We start from the raw sequence: 22602 nt of genomic DNA, 5'->3' as shown, positions 1-22602 counted from the left end.
GTTACGCTAATTGTTACAGAAGGAGATGTTACCAAAAATTGCACAGTTTCCATGCTACCATTTCTATCCAGGCAGGAAAAGGCATATGCTAATGTAGCAAATACATTGACAACCATGGTTGGGCAAGGATAGATAGAGTGCACTTAGTATTTTCATATCAATTTACGTCCATGTAGCCTTCTTAAGAAACCTGAGGGCTTTATTATGCTTGCTTTGGTAAATAAATATACAATATGTTGCTTGTTGTTGCTTTATCATGATGGTCTTTTTCTTGGATTTTCCACTCATTCTGTGTTTTCCTGTAGTCTAGTTGGCTGTGATGCAGAACGAAAAAATTATTTGGCTGGTTCAACAGGTGACAACACTATACTCGCTTTATTTCTCTGCTGGACCTTCCTACTCACACAGGATGGTTAATATTTGAGACTACTTTGCCAGTGGAAAACTGCAGGACTATCATCATCGGGGGGATCTGTATATTAATGGCGAGTTGCTGGACTTCTCAGTCCTTATGGCAGATGATGACATTCCTCACCCAGGATCAAATTAAGCACTCACTTAACACCACATTTTGCATTTGTCACCATGCATCAACGCCACACAAGGTATATCAGAGGCTTCACACTGTCATCAAATTGTGAAATGTTTTGACAGAGCTTTCCTACAACAGGGGGGCCAAAGCAGGGCTTCTTTCTAGACTACCTGGAAGATTGAAGAGACCAGGCTGCTGCTGGACACTGACTGAACTGCAATATAATAGGGTGAGGCCATATACCCCTCTGGACCCTATGCCACATATAAAGCATATCATACAGTAAGGATAGTTCTAACAAGACAGACTCAAGTGTATAAGTCAACTGATAACAACCTTTCTATTGTTATCAGCAAGGATCATTATGATCCTATTTGAATACTTTTTCAAATGTTTCTTATGAACTTTATATAATTGCTATGCTTTGTTTATCATATAGGACACTACACATATTGATGCATTAAATGTTTCGCATTTATCTTGAAACGCGCATGCAGTTAATTACACAAAAAAATAAAACAATCACATATCCTAAAGAATGCACAATCATTGCCAAGGTGACGGTTAAACCCGTTATTCAGGACTTTGTACCATTAAAAGGTAGGCCACCCAAGAAAAAAGACCATCTCAAAGAGTTACATATTCAATATTTATGATTATCTGAAGCAATGATCCACAGCCAAATTGTATATCTTAAGGGTCTTGTCTTTAGGGCATATTATCTGAACTATATTCTCTATTAGTTGCTCCATTGTACCCAAACAGGAGTCCTCCTGAAGGCCAAATGCTGAAAAACAATATGCTGCAGACTGGTATTATTGTGTGATGGGTTGTTGATGCACCTTCATCACCAAAGATATGATTATTTTAGGATTAGGTCACAGTTTATACACACTTAGGCATCTAACCTATTTAGTAGCTATTTATTCCCTTCCATGGGGAACATGTTCAGCACTGCCATATCATGTCACAACTAACTGAAGCATCCACAGAATGCCCACATCCTTTCACAGCACTTCCTCTTTGGTTTATTGTACACATTTCCAGAAGCCCTAAATCCAAAATGGCTAATCATTTCTTCTATCAGAAGAGGCTGTCTTCTTAAGTTACCTTTCCCACTAAATGTAATAAACATCCACTTTCACCATGGAATTAGCTATTTAAAACTAAGTGGAAAAGAATGTGCAATCATTTTATAAACATGTTCCCAGGAAGAAGTAGGAATTAAGGGTTTCAGTTACACCTTGGACTATTGATAGAGGCATTTAGCTTCCATAGTTCTGATGGAACTCCAATGGTCTTAAAGAAAACTAAAATGGACCACCTGGGTGAGACCAATTTTGACAATACCATTTTAGGGACAGAGTACACACACTGCTGCTCTGAACATAACTGTCACATGCCAGGAAAAAAGATCTTATGATAGTAACAGTAAACATGGGGTCTAGCAAACAGTAAGCCTCCATAATCACCATACAGAAAAGGCAAATTATAAATTAATAAATGTGCACCTGAGTGAGGATATGTGTATTAAAAAAACTGGCATAACGTTTGAGAAAATTCCGCCAACCACTACGTGGCAGAGCTTTTTCTCATTCGTGGCTCACCAAGGTTAAGTTTGGAAGTACGAGCGAGAATTTGTGTTCCCTAGTATGATTTTCAGGAGATAGAAACACTCCCAGCACAATTTCTTCATGCGGGCTGTCATGGCAGGTTGCAACCAATCACATTGAGAATGCTGATGGTTATGGTAAAAAAAAACACAGCTCAGTTAAAAAATCGACTCTAACGTCAGAAAGAAGCAGTGCCCTCTGGCCCTCCACATGGTTTCATTCCCACTGATTTTATAGCAGGGGACTAGCTCCTGCTACTAAAATTCAGCACTAGTAGCACAACGCACTGAAATTCCCCCACTCACAGAACTCCGCAGAACCTCACAGAGTTTTTATGTAACTTTGAAACTCCATGAGTTCCACCCAAACCTAATGAAGATATAATTTGCTGATTAGCTGAGATAAGATGGAAGCTGATACTTGTTCAGATGTCACATGTTATATTAGTACATGTTCCTGGAGTAGTTTAGGACTTTCCCTTAGAGGACTTTCCTTTGCCTAATTTTTTCCTAGACTTTGCAGGAGATTCATTCTCTGTGCAAATCTTTGCTGCTCAGAGACTACTGAGTTTCATTAACCTTTCTTTATGGAAGGTTGTGCTTGATTGCTTTTTTGAGAGTTGATTCTGAAGCTTTATGCTTAAACCTCTCTATTTGGAGTGCTTTATGGATTCTTGCTAACACCTTTTCTCACCTGTCTCCATCCCATTCTGGAATTTAGAATAGGGACTGTTTCTTTATGGATGCACTTTATGCATTTGCTCTGATGTTATTTGATGATATTGATTTATTACTTGATTAATGATTACTAATCACTAGTCAATAAATAGTTAACTTACGAAAAGATTTCTAAGTAAAGCCTTTGAACGTACACCAAGTCTCATCATTGAGTGAAAATAAAAACTGAAATTGTGATGACTAATTGATCGATTTACAGCTCCTGGTTAATCACACTTAGGTCCAAGGTCTGTCGGCCCAGTTACAGTGGGTTACTGCCCTGATAAGATGATAAATCTGACTTTGTAAATTAATAATTAACTGATATCTCTACACTTCAGCAAAGTTGGTAGCAGAGGATGGCTTTTGTAATGAGAAAGAGAAGCTGCAATATAGATAAGTCATTGCCCTGACATTGATAACTGCCCATGTACCATAGCGCAAAGCCCGAACTTGAAGATTGACGGAGTGCAGTTTCTAAGGAGATTGTGGAATTAGAGGTATGAGAATTATTAGGGCTATGCATCGAAATTGTTTTGATTATTGTGCTTTTAATCAAGTATTGTCATTGGTATATGCATGTCGAATAGATTATTGAAGGTTACGAGTTGCTGATGCTTATGTGTGCATTGTCAAAGAAGTTGAAGAGATATCGGACTAAGAAGTAGTACAAGATCACAGGATAGAGATCGTTAGACTTGACATCGTTGGTGTGGTCTCCCCTGACTTAGACATGTTACATGGCCATATTTGGAGTTACCAATGTGAAGCTACATAAAAGTATTGACCTATATGTAGTGCACACGTGTAATGGTGTCCCCACACTCACAAAGTCTGGGGAAATGGCCCTGAACTATGTGGGGACACCTTTGCTAGTGCAAGGGTGCCCTCACACTTAGTAACTTTGCACCTAACCTTCAGCAAGTGAAGGTTAGACATATAGGTGGCTTAGAAGTTATTTAAGTGCACTGAAAATAGCTGTGAAATTATGTGTGCTTTATTTCACTCAGGCTGCAATGGCAGTCCTGTGCAAAGGTTTGTCCGAGCTCCCTATGGGTGTCAAAAGAAATGCTGCAGCCCATAGGGATCTCCTGGAACCCCAATACCCTGGGTACCTAGGTACCATATACTAGGGAATTATAAGGGTGTTCCAGTATGCCAATTGAAATTTGTAAAAGTGGTCACTAGCCTATAGTGACAAATTTAAAGGCAGAGAGAACATGAGCACTGAGGTTCTGATTAGCAGAGCCTCAGTGACACAGTTAGGCACTACACAGGTATACACACTCAGGCCACAAACTATGAGCACTGGGGTCATGGCTAGCCGTATCCCAGTGAGACAGGCAAAAAAAATGGGGGTAACATGCCAAGAAAGATGGTAATTTCCTACAGAGACATTTTGGGAACTATCACCTCACCTGCAGGAGTAATTCTAAGTATTGAAAAGATTGCAAAGCTTTCAACAATAGGGGCAAACTTGTAATTAGTACTTCTAGAGCACTATTAGGGGTTAGGTTTAATACAGAATTAGTGACAATTAGATCAATGTTTTTGCAAAATTGATTAGTATTGGACATTTTACTTGCTGAGAAAGTCTTCACGATACTGAAAGATTATCATTACTACACATATATTCTAGAAAAATCTAGAATGCACAAAAAACATTACCAACCTAAAACCTGAATTAGAATCATAGGAAACCACTAGCATACTACAATGTTTTGATAAAGGAGTCTCTACAATTGGCAAATGGTTTACAACAGCAGGATGGGGAATCCTCAAAGCAATAATAGTACCCATATTAATTTCTAGAGTTTGTTTCCGGACCTAATTAGGAGTTTACAAAGCAATCAAAATTATTCTGGAGAAAAGGAAGAAAAGATAAAGAAACAGACAGATGAGAGAATTAGAATTTAATTATCACATTACAAAGAGTATAAAAGTTGAAAGCAACTGAAAGTTTGAAAAGAAAGAGAAAAAAGCTCAACTGAAGATGAGAGTGATCTCTCAGTTATCTTTGAAGAATGGTTGATGGTTCGAAAACATCAGAGGGGAAAGTTGAGAAAACATTTTAAAAAATAATGAAAGTTAATGCAATAACGTGCAGAATTAACTTGTAGGTCTTAGATGAAAATGCAATGTTTTAATTCAAATGAAAAACACTAGGAAGACACATTTTTACGTATTAGGCCTGGATAGCTGATTTTGCAGTTGCAACCTTGAACTAGGTTACGAATGTAAAACGTTAAACTTTCAATAAAGCTAAAATACAGATAACATGATGATTTAGGGCCTGATTGCGAATTTGGTGGTCTTGGGACCACCATGGTGACGGCGAGGGTCACCCCACCACAGTGTTTGCGGTCCAACTGCCGTTTTATGACGTTTGAGCTTACACAGATGAAAGACTTCTGTGGTCCTGCCAACACCGCCAGCAATTCTAGACTGTGGCATTGGCAAGAATAGGCCAATGTGTTTGTCGAAAGGTGGACCACTAGTGCAACCGTGGTCAAATTATAAGGTGGCCTTCCACTGATGTGACTGTGGCTGTCCAACCACGACATCTGAGCTGGCTCAAAGGGAGGCATATAAGGTTGAAACTCACCTGTACTCAGCTTCACACACCCGGTGCCACATTGGAGTTGATAGCACATACACTTCCGCTGCTTGTGCTGCTAGATGATGTCCAAAGCAGAAGCCGTTATGGGCGCAGCAGAAGGTAAGCCAAACACTTAACCGTTACCAACAACGCCACAGCAATTCGATACCCTGCGATCCTCTTCACAAGGGGTATGTGCGCCAAATATATTTTCTGTGCCCTGGTCGGAGTTGCACTCAATGTATGACCCAATAATAGTCCTATGATGCCGCCTTTGGCCAAGTCACTGACACTACACAGGCACACTCTTCTAAATTCTAAATGTGTGTACAACCAATATTCTGGGAAAAAGATGTGTCAATCACATTGTGTCACACAACATCAAATCGTTCTCATATCCCACCTACAAACCTAAGTGACACACTCACATTGTTCACATGCCATGGCCTGTTGTGATATAAAAGATACAGTTGTATGGATGTGTCATGAAACTGAATCCCACCTTCTCTGCTAAGCCTCTGTTATGTGCTACCACATATCACCCTCATTTCAAGATAATGCAAGGTAAATGGGATGCAAAATAATCAGTGTGAGAAACATTCAAGGGTCACAATGTAAAGAGTCCCTAAAGAATAGAAATGCCTCTACCACAGGGACCCCTGGAAGACTGGTGACCGGGGCCACATACAACTTTACACATCTCTCAAAACCACCATCTGCACAGGAACTATGGCTTGATGTATATTAGGGACAAACAACAATATGACCAAGTGCCATGCATATGTAAGATATATGTAAGTGCAAGTCATGAAAGCAAGTAAAGAAGTAACAGTAAGGGTCACACATTTAGTTAAAAGTAGGTGTAAGGTACACACATGAAAATGTACACATTAAACAAGTGTCCAATCTACATCATTGGGAAAAAGGGAACCGATCTGATGTTGAGATTGGCCAAGACAGGATGGAATGCTTATCATATGAAATACCACTCCAGCGCTGGTTGCAAGGTCAGATCATATGAACCACATCAAATGGATCATCAATCAGGAAGAAACAAACACATGTGTAGACATACATACCAAGGTATCCAGGAACATCCACATGTTAAAAAAGAAATGGCAGGACTAATGTGTAAGAATACTAGCAACCTCTTTTTTATTTTAAACAAATAAACACATGTATGTAAGGCCAATGGCCAGCCCATTAGTACAATAGGTTGGCCCGCACACTGCTATGCCACTTAACTTGCCTCTCAGACCACTGCCATGGGAACATCACCAGGAAGGGGCAAATAGTGGGTAGTCCAAGCACTTCAATTATGTCCTTTGGGTGGGGGGTCAGTTATGGGATGGGTGGGTTTGGTTTTGGGAGGGATGGGCCTGGGTTTGGGAAGGGGTCCTTTTTTTGTATTTCTTAGAGGTATGGCTGGATTCATTGGCGGGATTGTGTATCACAGGAGAGGACTTGGATGGGAAGAGATGGGTTGGGGTGCAATGGGGGTTCCTTTGGGAGTGGGTGGTTTTGACAAGGACAAACATTAGGCTTTCTTTAGGGAAATGGGTAGGGAGTCCCGGAGGGATCAGGAGTTTGGGAGGTTGAGGAAGTGGAAATGTCAGGTGTGTTTTTGTTGTTGGTACTGATGTCTGTGTGTCTGATGTATGATGTTCGTGTTTTGTAGGTGTAAATTCTGTGGGTGAGTGTGGGCATTCGTGTTTCTTTGTGGTGTGTGATGTTGATGTGTTGGGTATGCTGGGAACGGGGGATGTGTCTGTTTGAGTGGGTGTGGTGTCTGTGGGTATGGTGTGAGTGGTGGATGTGTCTGTTGGTGTGGTGTCCGGTGGAATGGTGGGAATGGTGGGTAGGCCTTTGGGTGTAGCTGTGGTATCTGGGGGTATGGTGGGGTGCTGGTGGTTGTCAGTGGGGTGAGTGTCTGATAAGTTTTTGCATGCTTGTGTGTATTGTGGTATTTTTGTTCACTTGTGCTGCTTGGGTCTGTTGTAGTGTTTGCATCCTTATCTTTGAGTGAGCTTGGGACAGGTACGGGAATAGGGAAACTGAATGGGGAAGAGGCAGGTAGTGGGGTGGAAGTATGGGATGGGTGGAAGGCTGCTGTGAGGGAAGAGGCCAGAGCCTGAAATGATCTCTTTATGGCAAACATGGAACTGTGGATGCCTTCCAGGTAGGCTACCATCTGTTGCAGATGGCTGCCAGGTACTTGGATGGCATTCAGTAGTGCCATCTGACCCACAGAGATATTTCTCAGGAGGTCAACAGCCTCTTCACACAGACAGGGGTAGGGGGTAAAGTGCCAGGAGTAAAGGAGACAGCTCCTCTCTTGGTTGAGCGGGCCCTGCCTATTGGGTGGGGGGCAAAAGGGAGGATGGAGATGGTAGAGGGGGTGGCAGACAAGGATTGTGTAGGAACTGGTCCTTCATGCCCCACCACCACTAGGGAGTGTCCACTGGAGCTAGAGTTGAACAATGACGATCTTGAGTCTCCCTCACCCTCTGCCCCCCTGGGTCTTCTGTGTCTGTGATGACCTGACCCGAGGTACTGTGGCCAGCTGCTTCCCCACAGATGTCAGCCTTGTCTATTCCACTTGCCTGGGATGATGCTGAACCGACAAAAACAAATAGGTTTAGTGCATGTTCCAGAACGCACTTGACCAACAGTAAGGATCACAGAACATTACTGTAATGTACAGTAGAACTTGTATCAAGTAGGAAACCTTGTCACCTTGAATGGTTTGGGTCTTGTAGCATACCTTAGTAATCTGTTGTCATCAAATAGTATGGCAATTCAAAATGTAGTCCTAGTGATTTCCCACAAGGCCCTGCAATCTTCAAATGTTCATTTACCTCATACCACATCATGATGAAATGATGCTTAACTAATATAGCTATGTTACAGCAAGAAGTACAGTAGTTGGAAGAAGGTGACATGAAAAAACATGGGTCATCATGTGTAAACTTCCCAATTGTGACTACCTAATATGTGTCCATTGTCAAAATAGTGTTATGAATGAAGTACTAATGTAGATTCACAACATAACACATGTTGCACTGAAAAATACACTGGAGACAATCTGCTCAAATGTCTGGGAGATTTTCCTACAAATATCCCCAGCACAATGAATTAGCTAGGCCTAGACAAATCACCAGTTGCCATTGATACTGGTGGGAACTCCATGCTAATATTGTATAACTAAAAGATCATAGTCAATTGAATGTTGTTGATGCTCAGAAAAACTCCATTGCCTGAAGAGGTGGTTTAATCTGTTTCACAATCGGAGGGCACCTCAATGTACCTAATTTTCATACAAACACAATTTCAAATGTATTACTGAGTGTACACACTCACGTGATTCACACATTTCTGCACGTCACTCCCTGATGCAGTTAATCATTCTTCACCAATAAACATGTACAAATCACTCAGCTTAATAATTTCACTTCAATGACATGAAAATGCACATTGTGAATAAGCATTGTAAATGGCATTGAGTAATGGATTAGGGTATGTGTGACCCACTGACCAATGTTGACACTCCTGTGGTACTGTATACCCTGCACATACAACTATTTTCTAATTAATTAATTAATTCTTGCATGAACACATATGTGATCAAATCAGACATCATCCCCTGAAGACAGGTTGATCATGTTGGAAATAGTGGGGTAAATGATACTACTAAAGTTAAAAGTACACATGCCAACATGTAGGCACAAATACTGTTTACAATAGTGGTGAGCCAACTCATGTAACTGTACATTCCCCACTTAGCAAGGGAAATTATTTCTCAGTGACTGCACCCAAAGTGCACTATATGCCATGTCACATGATTGAGGGCCACCATCACATGAGACACAGTAGTGAGATACCACCACTCATGACACATTAGAGACAAGTGGCCTGTTGGGTACAAATGTCACCCAGAACATAATATAACATGAGCTGATTAATCACTGTTCTCATCCATGTTTCTGCTGAAAGGAGCATATTGGTAGTAGATTGGACTGTTGTGCACCTGGTCATTTATACAATAGGCAAGTCACATCAGCATGACCTACCAGACCTACACAAACATCAACTCTTCTTGTGTGTTGCACATGGGTAACCTCCAACATTTAGGGGGGGGGTGGCTGCTTCTAACACAAAAATGTTAAAATGTAACATGTAGGGATCTGTCGAGGACTCACCTCTGGTGGCTGCTGTGATTCCCTCAAACGTCCACCAGGCTCTGGGTAGGCCACAGCCAGTGTGTGAGCCATTGGAGGGGTCAGTGTCCAGTGTGTGCCATATTCATGTTGTGAGGACAGCCCCAGCTCGACCTCTGTCTCTTCCAGGCCTAGCGTCCCAGGTCCTTTTACTTTTTCCGACAATCACCTGCATCGCGGCTGGAGAAATAACACAACACCCGCTTGCGGCTGCTGAAACGGACTGCACCCTGCCCATGGGGCTACTTAGGGCCTACCTTAGGGGTGCCTTACATGTATAAAAAAGGAAGGTTTAGGCCTGGCAAGTGGGTACACTTGGCAGGCTGAAAACGCACACACAGACGCTGCAGGGGCAGATCTGAACCATGTTTACAGGGCTACTCATCTAGTGCACTTTACTGCTGACTAACTAGAAATTCAAATATGCCAATAATGGAAAAGCCAACTACCAATACAATTTATACAGAGGGCATATACACTTTAGCACTGGTTAGCAGCGGTAAAGTGCCCAGAGTCCTAAAGCCAAAATACACAGGTCAGAAAAAAATAGGAAAAAGTAGGCAAAAAGTTGAGGATGATCCTGTAAAAAGGGCCAGGTCCAACAAAGACTATGGCCCTCATTACGACTTTGGCGGTCTTTTACAATAGTGGGAGATGCCCTATTACGAATGATTTCGGAATTCAACCTGAAATCCGGCGGAATTCTGACACCAGTCGTGCTGGCAGTTGGCGGTGAAGAGGCAGCTCCACCAAGGTGCAACTCGTAATTTGCCAGTCTTCACTGCCGGCTCATCTGCAATTAGACCACCACCGTGGCCCTGGCGGTCTTTCGACTACCAGGGTCGTAATGAGTGCCTATGTCGGATTTATCCCTTCCTTCTCAGTTTTGGATGTCTGTACTTGTAATTTAATCACCTACACAGTGTGATTCGATTATGTTTTATTTTCTATGTATCTAACATCTTGCCAGCATATGATTTAAACACTGTAATAAAAATATTCTTAGCCAAGACACTTGTGTGTATGTGTTGGTATAGCATGGTTGTGATCCTGGGGTTAAGATTGTATATATACAACATATTCATGCTTACACAATCAGCTTCCTTTGTCATTGCATAGTTCACATGGTCTTACAAAACTGTATTGCTAAATGTGAATTTTACTACAGCAGATAATGAGTTTGTGACTTGTGAATATATGAAAGTGTTAAAAATGAGATCATGTTTGGTGTAAAAATAAACTTACATTAAAAGTGAAGGAGTCAGTCATGGTTAATGAAACCATAGATGTAGATGGCAAATCACCTGAATTCCAAACTCCAAGTTACTCCTCTTATCAGGCATGGAAAAGCGTCCAGAAGTAGTCCATGGAGTGAATGTGTGACACACAAAGGAGGATACTAAGGATGATGTTTCTTGCTGGGAGTGATGGATGTCCTGCATCTTTAACTTCTGGATATTTGCATGTATGTCTACACTTGCAAGGGTGGGAGGATCAGCTGCTGCAGAGCCAGGGCTAGATGTAGATAGCCTTGATGTCTTTATACCATAGGAAGGGGTATATGGTGGTGGACAAGCCCTGCTCAGGGTTGTATGAATGTCCAGCAGCACCCCTGTGAGCGTGCCCAAGTTGGAATTATGGGCTTCCATCTGTTGGTACATGTCCCTCTGCAGCTGCTTGATTTTCTGGAGTTTGATTACCATCTGGCCCATCATATATTTGGACTACTGCAAGACTTGGCTGATGGTGTCCTGGTTGTGAGTGGCTCAAGTGGCCCCACTCTGCTGTCTCACAGCATCCTTCCCACAGGCCATACCCCCACAAGCCTCTCCCCTTGGCCCAGGGTGCCCTCTCTAATGGGGTCCTAGTACCTCTGTGTCATAGGTGGTGATTTGCACTTCAGGGTACAGAACTCGGGGCACAAGATTGTATTCACTGCTTCATCTTGGGGTGGGTTAGGAGCCTGTTCGGTGGGTAATGTGAGCCCAGGTGCAGTGACAGTTTGACCTGTTGAGAAATAGAGTAAATTGTTACTGGTGAAAGTTTGGAATCTATATCCAAATGTATATTGTCACAGTAAGTAGAGACCAAGGAAAATGTTAATAGGTAGGGTTTCTTATTGTGATATATTTACATGGTATGCAAGAGATTGCAAATACTATTAGGATTGAGTAGCTCATTAAATCAGTTGATAACTTGCATTTTGGATTAGGGAATGAACATGACATCTAACAAACAGGTATGGCAACACAGTGGAGAAGTAGCATGTGTATTTGACCATTCCAAAACCTAGATGTAGAAGATACAGATTAACACACAAGTTGGTCGTACATGCAGCAGAAGACATCACGTGAGCAGTTCAGAGTCAACGGGTTACCTACGACTTCCAATCAGCAGAAGCAGCTTACTGTTTAACAAATACTTGTTGTATACAGTTTGTAAGGTGTCATTCATGGCATCAATAGTATCATGTGTGGTTACCAGGACAACATCAAGCTAGGTAGGCATACATTTCTAAGAGTTAAGCATCATATGTAGATTGCTCAGTCCACGATGAGTGAACATTACTTGTGACATGGCTAACAAGTGTCTTTGGGCAAGTGCAAAATGGCGTCTTGTTTTGAGCTACAGAAAGAGGGCCTCACGCTAGTTGTTGTCCTGTCACTTCCAGACTCTCAGCAATGGACAGATAGTGAACTCCATGACAAGTGAATACCACTAGTGACATGGCTAACATGTGTCTTTGAGTAAGTGCACATTCTCCTCTTGTTTTGAGCTACAGTAAGAGGGCCTCCTGGTAGTTGTAGTCAAGTCACCCTCTCTATTTCCCAACACTTGACAAATGTTTAGTCTGACATACCTGTTGCCACACTGCAGTTAGGTTGGACCATCATTTGCATGTTGACACATACCATTGGTCCTGGAATTATCTTTTGATACTAAAACACTTACTGAACCCATTCCAATTTGTGGCATGTGATGGAAATTCATACATGTGATGTTCTGTACGTCAGTACACATTGACAATCTACCATCTCTGATACTTTGGGTACTGAAGGTTATGAATGTAGATGAATAATACAATGGGCAAATCTGAGATGTGAGCATGCAGGATATTGAAATTTTGTGACACTTTTGTGGTGTGACTTACCAGACTCCTCTCCCCCAGCTATTCCTGTCAAGCTCTCAGGAGACTTTCTCCTCACAGGCAAAAAGTAGTAATGGGGTGGTGGGAGGACCACTACCAGCCTTCAGGGCGTCCAGGAGCTGCCTAGAGGCAAGGGGACACACCTTCCCCTTCAGGTCATTCAACCTCTTACTAATATTGTTTTTTGTGCTTAAGGTGGTGCCTACAGCATTCACTACATTGACTATCCTTTGCCACACTTCTATTTTGCTATATTTGAGAGAAGAATGTTGGACTTGGACTCCAAACAGTTGTGGCTCTACTCTTATAATTTCAACCACCAAGACTCCCAACTCATCCTCTGAAAAATGAGGATTTTTGGGGTTTGACATGACTGAAATTAAAGTTGGTGACAGTGATAAACTAAACAAGAATAGTGATAATTGGTACATTAGAAAATGTGGTGAAATGTGCAAAATGGGATAGAAAAAAGGGCAGCCTTATGTAACAAAATTACAATAAGTAGTGTGGTCTCTGTCTTGCTGTGCTCCAGTGAAAAGGCATGGGATCATGGTCTGGGATGGATGTGTGATTTAAGTGTGATTTCCAGGTGTGTCACCTGTGCCATTTTTTAAACCTTCCAAGGGGCACTCTTCTGGTGTTTTGCTGTGAACGTAGTGCAATAGCCGACTGCCATCAGCTAACTGTTGCAAGAGAGCTGCCATGTCAACAGTGTTTTTGTAATAGGCTTGACGGTTGGCCATGCCCAAGGCGGGGTGGAGTACACATCAACAACATTGCAGCCCGCAGTGCTACGTGTGGGCAGAAAAATGTCAACTCGGTCTGCGGTTCAATCTGCATACATCATAATATGGCGGCGGGGAGACCGCCAGCACAGCTATCTTCTTGGGACCGCCACTGAGATGGTCTGGTGGTCCAACTACCAGACTTCTGAATGGGCCCTTAATATAAGAAAAGTTAGTTTTAACCTTCCCAAAGGCATATTTTGTAAAGAATATAATAATGTATTAAAATGTATTAGCTTAATTTTGTGAATGTTTCAAAATGAACAATGGCTTACTCCTAGAATCAATAGGTAGCTTGTGATTTAATTGAAGCAGAGGCAAAAAAGACCGGGGAGACCACGCCAAGGATGCCAGGTCTAACATGCATGTTCCTAGAGCAGTTTAGGACTTTCCTTTAGAGGACTTTCCTTTTCCTCATTCTTTCCATACATTGCAGGGGATTTTCTATGCACACATTCACTCTCTGTCCAATTCTTTGCTGCTCAGAGACTCAATTGAGTTTCATGAACTTTTCTTTATTGAAGGTTGTTGGAAAATGGGTTATTGGTAAGGGCGGGTAAGTACCTACACTTAGCAGTAGGCCACTAACCTCCACTTAGGTCTCTGTAAATTAAACCCAGCTCAACCCTTGGTAGCTTGGCAAAGAGCGACAAGGCTTAACTTAGGAGACAAAGCGTAAAGCATTAAAATATCACAAAACAGTAATGAAATAAAACACAGGAAACAGTTTAAAAATCCACAATCAATTTATTAGAATAGATTATATTTTTATCTTTAAAATGACACCAAAATGAATAAAATCGGATAAGGGGAACCGGAGATATGATTTTTTTAAAGAATTAATGCTTTCTAGTGCATAGAAGCAACTAGCGCTCAAATGGTTAAAAAACATCGCACTGGAAAGGAACAAAGTCCAGAGTTCAGGCCACCCACGAGGTAGCACTGTCACACTTACTTTCAGAACCGTTTGATTCAGGAAAGTGGTCCACAGCACCAGCCAAGAGTTCAGAGGCTCTGGTATGCCTCTTGGTGTCTGGGACTACAACACCCACAATGCACCTCTTCAATTTATGGAGTTGCTCCAAACGTCTCCAAACTTCTGGATCTTCTTCCAGAGGTCCCTTTTGTGTCCTTGAAGTGTCCACAACTTGATCCAATGTTCCAGAAGCTCTGAGTTCCTCCTTGAAAGTTGGGACAACAATTCCCAGAATGCACCTGGTCAGAATCCTGAAATGGCCACTGGATGCTGGTCAGCTGGGCTCTGCTTGCAGGACTTGATGCAGGGGACTCTGGGCAGCTCCTTTGTACCTGTGGCAAACAGGGAGTCTCTTCTTGAAGCAGTAGAAGACAGGTAAAGTCCTTTTAGTGGTGAAGCCCAAGTGTGCAGCTGGTGCAGTCCTCTAGAGTGCAGTGTCCATGTGCAGGTCACGGGTCAAGCAGGGCAGTTTTTCTTCTCCTGTAGTTCTTCCTTGTTGGAATCTGATAGGGATCTGAGGTGTGGGTGCAGGTCTGCCAGTTTTATCCTTGCTCCTGGTTGAAAAACAGGGGGGTCCTGGTTCTCCAATCAGGGGCAGTGTTCTTCCCCCTGTGATGACCACTTCCTGGGAAGTGTGGCAAAAACAAATCCCAGGGAGCAACATTCCTCAAAAATCTATCATGGTTGAAAGTGATTTTTGGAGGTTACATCTGGCTGAGCCCACCCACTGGTGTGGCTAAAAATCCTAAACACATCCCTCTCCTGCCCTCTCCTAATCTAATCAAGGGGGCACCTAATTGTCTTGGTTTGCAGGATGTGGGGGTGTTTCTGGGTTGCTCCAAATTTCCTTCTCTACCTTTGAAGACCAGTTTGGCAGCCCTCCCCCTTCCTGCCTCACTATCTGCTGAGGGGAGATCTCCTCCCACAGGCACATCTCTTTGTGTAAAGCCAGGCCACTTCACACCTCATCAAGGTAGCCTTGCCAGGCTACCAGAGGCTGGCCAATCAGAGCACAACAGCAAAAACATTGCAGGGCTGAAGTTGGCAACCTTTCAGGTAACATTTAAAACTCTTTACCTGAACAAGTTATATTAAATCCAACAACTGGAAGTTGTGTGATTTATTATAACAATTAATTTGATACCAAACTTCTGGTATCTGTTACTTAAGGGAACTTTTAAAATTTAAATAAAGTCTCCCCTTTCTAGCTATTGAAGGCCATTCACTACAATGAGGGAAAAACGATTTTGGCTGTTTTACCTCACCAGGGCTTATAAAAATATTTTTATAAGGTCCCTGCTTATAGTTACATGGCACCCCCGCCCTAGGGGCACATAGGGCACACCTTAAGGGTGACTTATATGTAAAAATAAGGCAGTTTAAGACTTTGGAACTACTTTTAATTCCAAAGTCGAATTTGCATATAACTTTAATTTAAAAGCAGCCAGCAAGACAGCCCGGCCTTTAAAATGACAATGAACACCTCAGCAGTGCACCTATAGGTGCACTACCTCTGCTGGGGTCCCTAAACCTACATGCCCTACCATATACTAGGGACTTTTAGGTAGATTGACTTAGACAATCATAATTAGCCTAATTTGCATACTGATTTTACACAGAGCACAGGCCCTGGGACTGGTTAGCAGTACCCAGGGCACCATCAGAGTCAGGAAAACACCAGCAAAAGGTGGAAAATGGGGGCAAAAAGTTAGGGGGCCTCTGCAATCAGCCCTGTTCTCTCACAAAGGTTCTGCTTGACTGATTTCTTGAGATTTGATTCTGAAGATTTATGCTCTAAGCTCTCTATTTGGAGCTTGCTATAGGCTCCTGCTTGTACCTTTACTCACCTATACCCATCCCATTCTGAGATTTAGACTAGAGACTTTTCCTTTTTTAAATGTGCATATGCATTTGCTCTCATGTTATTCAATGCCATTGATTTATTGCTTGATTGATGATTACTTATGCCTATTCAGTAAAGAAGTATCCTACTAAAAGATTTCTAAACAAAGCTTTTGAACTCACACCACCTCTCATCATTCACTGAAAATAAGAACTGGAATTGTGATGCCTAGTTGATTGATCCACAACTTCTGGGTAATAATGGCTTACTGCCTTGATGAGATGGTAAATTTGACTTTGTAAACCAATATTTGACTGATATAGTCACATTTCAGCAGTATTTATGCAGCATATAAACAGCAATAAAGTGAAAACACAAGACAAAAAAAATGCTAAACAAGGCAAACAGAAGGTCATCCACATTTCAAATCATGTATATAAAGTAAATAAATAAAATGATGCCAGGATGACAAAAATATAATCCATAGAACAAGAGATATTCAATGTTAAAGATTGTATTGAAAATAGTGCCTGTAAGCACAAATGTCACTTGTGGTCATCTTGTCATACTAGACTGGAGGAAAGTCACAAGTTCAGGTTGACCACAGGTTGGATACAAAGATAAGTTAGTCTTGCTAAAAAGCTTACCTTCTAAAAGTCTTGAGTGTAGAATTTCACTCATGGTGGATGAGGCAACGAGGAGCAGGAGACCATCACTGGTGGTTGTTGATGTAGTGCAAAGAACAGGATGGGTATCATCGCTAATGCCCATCCAGTGTCATGGACGGTGATTACTGGTGCTTCACATTGATGGTCACTGCAAGCTATCATTGCTGTAGAACTCATGCAAACAAGGTTTCTGCCCATCAGCCCAGCAGAAAATTGCAAGCAGCATTGTCACCAGTTCATAATAGATCCGGTGGGAATGCTGCAGCTCGCAGGGTGCACCAAGAAGGGTGCTTGGCAGGGGGACCTCTGTACTGCCCAAGCCAAGTGTCTGGGCAGTGCCAGGGACCCCTGTGGTCCTTTGCACCTGTTCTCCATCAGCCTTTACATAGTGGTGAAACCGCCATGAAAAGGCTGGCAGAGAACCAGGTTGTAATCAGGAGGGTGGAGGTGAGTTCAGTGCCCCCTGGCTGATTCTAACCTGGACCGCCGACAGCCCATTGAGAATATTAGCCCCGGAAGAGATGGTGGTTGTTTGGCGGTCTGAGCACCAAACTCTTAATTTGGCACACAGAGTGCAAAATTGGCAGCGGTCAGGACCACCACCACAAGGCTGGTTGTCTCAACACCGCCAGCCTCATAATGAGGCCTCAAGTTTTTAAAAGTGGCATTTTCAGAACTGTGACTTTAAATCCAATGTCATAATTAAAGAGGATTTAAATCACAATGTTTTCATTGCCAGGACTTGTAAAACTGAAGCACACATGTCCTACCTTTTAAATACAATGTACCCAGCCCTATGAGCCTTTAGGGCCTACCATAGAGGTGAATTATAGGCATTAAAAAGGAAGGTTTAGGGCTGCCAAAAGTTTTACTTTGACAGTTGAAATTACAGTTTTAAACTGTACTACACTTTACAACTGCACTACAGGCGGCAGTGGCAGGCCTGAGGCATAATGTTAAAGGCTACAATAGTGGGTAGCATAAGAAGTGCTGCAGGCCCACATCATTTAGTTTACAGGTCCTGGGTGCAGATTCTACCATTTAGCATGGATGCACAAATAAATTAAATGTGCCAATTAAGTGTAGTCTAATTTTACCAAGTTGTGTGGGTAAAGCACAAGCATTTTACCAATGTTTAGCAGGGACAACGTGCAGAGGGCCTTAGGGCCAGATGTTTCAATGGGTTTTACTCATTCTGTGTCAATGGGAAAATGCTTTGGTACATATGGCCCTTAATTCCAACAAAAACTGTCTCAGCAACAGAAGCCAAAAATCTGATGGAGACTAAATGAGCCAGGTCCACCAACTTATCTATTTAGCAAAATGAAGAAAGCCCTCTTTAAAGTCCCATAGGAAGCCATATTGTGCACTCAGCTGTACATAGTTAAAAATATGGTGCACCAAATGAAAATGTGTCTCCCTATGAAGAAAGGACATGTTGAGATGGGGTTAATGTAGGTAATAGGGATTACACCACACACCACTAGCATCATGACATAGTAGGAAGATGTATTGTCATAGAGACTCACAAAGAAATCATGAAAGAAAAGATGGAGCACAAAAATAAACACACACTAGAGCTGCTAACTATTGTTTTTTCATTGAAAAGTTGTAAGTGCAAGAGATGATACCTAGTGGAGCTGGGTGATGTCAGTTTCAAAATGTTGCTGTGACAGCCAAAGCTTTGACTATATATGACATAGTAGGCACACGAAGAAGAAAAAGCTGTGGCATAAATGCCATGTTTCATTGAAAGTCTTGAGCATTTGGCCACTTACTAGACAGTTAAAGGTTCTTGGTTGGAGGTATTTTTTGACAGCAAGGTTTGTGCATTCTATGTTTGTGTTTCTTAAATAGGTGCACTGGTTGTGATGACCTCGGTGGGACAGCCAAACTCATAATATGGCCCTTAACATTTTTTAGGGGCCCCAGGAGTATCACTCATGGCTTTCTTAGTTCTTGCTATTAGCCATTTCGAAGTGGGTATTGCTGGTATGACCAGTCATGTGTTGAGGTACTATAGAGAGTATGGGCCTCATTATGAGGCTGGCGGCTTTGAGACTTCCAGCATTGTGGTGGCAGTCCTGATTGTGGCATTTGGCAGTCTGACTGACAAATTATGACTTGGGCAGTCGGACTGCCAAACAACCACTGTCTCCACCAGTAACAATTTTCCAGACAGGCTGACGGTGGTCCAGGTCAGAATCAGCTAGAATCAGAATTCAGTGCCGCCCTGCTGATTATGACCTGTTTCTCCACCTACGTATTCATGCCGGTTTCACTGCATTTGAAGACATATCCGACAATCTGCACTGAAGCCCATATTTATAAGAAGTGACACAATGTTACATTGTGGCAGCATTCTGTCCAAAAACTTGAGCTGTGTAGCACCATTTTCTTGTGACATAGATGTGCCAAATTTATGGTCTGGCACCATGTTGTAAGGTCCGAAGGTACATCAAAAAATGTGATGCATCTTATAAAGAAATGACGCAACATGTTGTATTTGAGGTAACTGGCTCCTACATGATGCAAAGCTGATTTGTGTGTTGTAAAACACTTTAAGTCCCTCAAATCAGCATTGCACCACTTAGGAGTGCGTTGTGTCGCAGGAAGCATAATAAATATGGTGAAGCAGACAAAACAGCAGACCAACAATAAAAATATGGAGGGAGCACTCTCCACCAGTCAGGAAGGCAACAACCCCAGCCAAGATGACCAGACAGTAGGCCAGGGGAGAAAAAAGAGGAAGGCCTATTTCAGTGAGGAGGAAACCCAAATATTTATAGCAGAGACAAACAATGAACACCTTCTCTTTGTCACTTAGAAATTGCCATTAAGGAATTAGTAAACCATTTTGAAATCCATACTGGACAAAGTCAATAGTGTAGGGCAAATAAAGAGGACAGTGCTAGAGTTGAAAAAAGAGTAGTATGACCATAAGCACAGGACCAAAGGGAAACTAGCCAAGAACCTCAAGGCAGCCATGAGGACCAGAAGAGAACCTGATCTCCATGAGGAGTTGGACCCAATGGAAGAGCAGGTGTCCTCCGTCATCCCAGCAGAGTTGGTGGGAGGAGTCGACGGACAGGACAGTGCTGTAGTTGAGGACCAGAAAGAAGGTACAAAGTTACAAGGTAAGAGAAAACAAGAGACCATGTGGCATTTTAAAGTGATTTGTAATACAACACAGCACAGCAAGTCACTTTGCTGTGTTGCGCTTCACTGTGTGCATGTGTAAAGGCAGGAATCTTTCATACATTAATTCATGCATCACATAGCTCTGAAATAATTGCCTTGTCACATATGCTTATCTCCAGCTCTGACAACTTTCAGTTATCAACATGTGATGTGTTGGTACAGTATAGGTTGTTCAATTAATCACTGAAGTATTGAAGTATTTCTAAAGCACATCTAATCAGAAGGCATCTAAGTGCTAGCTGAACGAGTAAAAGGGTGGACACCAGAAATGAAGGATGACCAGATCATAACAGCAGATTCATGGACAGACTAATTAGAAAGTAACCAGGTTTTCACCTGTCTTTGGAATATTGGATACACATTTAAACTCCTGATGTGTTATGGAAGGGAATTCCAGAGCCTGGCAGCTGCCACTGTGAAATCTTGTTCACTCCACCTATCTTTCCTCCACCTGGGAACATTCACCTCTCATTCACACACACATCTCAGTGCCCTTTTAGGAGCAAACCAGTTAAAGGCCATTCTAGGATAGGATGACACCTGCAAATGGAGATCCTTGAAGACCAGGCACAGGACTTTGAATGCCACCCACTTCTCAACAGGTAGCTAGTGTAGGGACTTCAAACCCACCTTTGCCTGAGCAGTGTTTTATTATCCTAATGACCAGGCTGGTGGCAGTATTTTGGATGGTTTTAAGTTTATTTTGGGAAAACTGGTTGATATTTAAACACAGGGCATTGCAATAGTTTAGATGTGAGATGATTAGCGCAATCACTACTGCCACGCTGGGCTCATTCGGGAGAAACCAAAGAATCTTCCTTAGGATGTTGATCATCCAGAAGCAAGAGCTCTCCATTTTGTTCAACTGGGTGTCAAAACATAAGGTGTTGTCAAAAATCACACCCAGGTTTTGATCATAGCCACTGGGGTACCGCACCTTTCTGGCCACCAACAGCTATTCCAGAAGGAGCTATCCCTTCTGAAGCCAATGATCTTGTTGTTTTCTTTGTTCCATTTTAAGCTAGCTCTCACTCATCCATCTACTTATCTCAGTCATGCAGATCCTGAACATGTCAGCCATAGCTTCCCAGTCCTGTGGGGTGTATTTAATGATCTGGGTGTCCTCCGCTTTGGAAGACACTGAGAAACTGAAAGTCTGCACCAACTTCGCCAAGGGGGGAACATGCAAATTAAATAGGATCAGGCTTAAAAAAGAGCCTTGTAGAACCCTGCATGGGAGCTGGAAATGAGTGGCTCTGAAATACCTGCAGCTGACAGTAAGAGTCCTATCTAGCAGGAAGAATTCCAACAGGTTGAGGGCTTTATCCCTCACTCCAGCCTGCCATCGCCTTTGCACTAACAGAGATGGAGACATGGTGTCAAAGGCTGTGGGCAGGTCTAACAAAACATAAGATTGATGCACCTCCCTGGTCAACTTGCCTGTAAATAGAATCGGTCATCGCTATAAGCGCCAAATCAGTACTGTGGTCCCTCCTGAACCCATTTTGAGAAGGGGCCCAGGAGTTCTTGATCCCATAGAAACTGGTCTAGCTCCCTATTTATATGCTTCTCTAAGATTTTAGCTGGAGCCGGCAACAACACAATAGGGCGTAAATTATTTAGACCGGTAGAATCTTCCTCAGTTTGTTTTCCTTCAGAAGGATGATAACTGCTTCCTTCCACCCCTGTGGGTAAACTCCATACTCCATAACCTGCCAAAAGACCTTCTCTAGGACCTCAACAATCAGGGCAGGGACCAGCTGCAGGACCGTGGGTGGGCAGGGATCATATGGTGAGCCCAACATAATACCCCCAACAGGGTTTTGATTTTAGGCACCTGAAGCTGTGAGAACCAATTAAGCCCCCGGGTTAGGTAGTTTCAATACCCCTCTTCCTCAGACGGACCCAATACCCTCACCTCACCCGCTTCCAGCCCAGAATTGCTGGTCCTATCTGGCTACAAAGTCTCAGGACTATCGCTAGACCCTCGAAAATCTGCAAATATCTTCATAATCATATCTTTGAAGAAGTCTGCAGCCTTATCACAAAAAAAGCCTTTAAATTCTCCAGCGGCTAGTGTACGGGAGGCATTGCAAGGGGACACACGGTGCTAAAGAGTTCATTTGGAATACTGGTAGCCGCCCTGATCTTCTGGGTGAAATATTCTGCTTTTGCCATCTTTATTGCTTGTTTATATTTGATAATATGCTTCTTATGTTTCAGTTTCTCCTCTGAATTCAGATCCAGTCTCCAAATTAGTTCCTTCCTTCTGCACCATCTTTGCATCTGTTTGAGTTCCTTAGA

The sequence above is a fragment of the Pleurodeles waltl genome, chromosome 3_1 (genome assembly GCF_031143425.1).
Source record: "Pleurodeles waltl isolate 20211129_DDA chromosome 3_1, aPleWal1.hap1.20221129, whole genome shotgun sequence".
Lineage (NCBI taxonomy): Eukaryota > Metazoa > Chordata > Amphibia > Caudata > Salamandridae > Pleurodeles > Pleurodeles waltl.
This window is presented reverse-complemented; position numbering follows the sequence as displayed.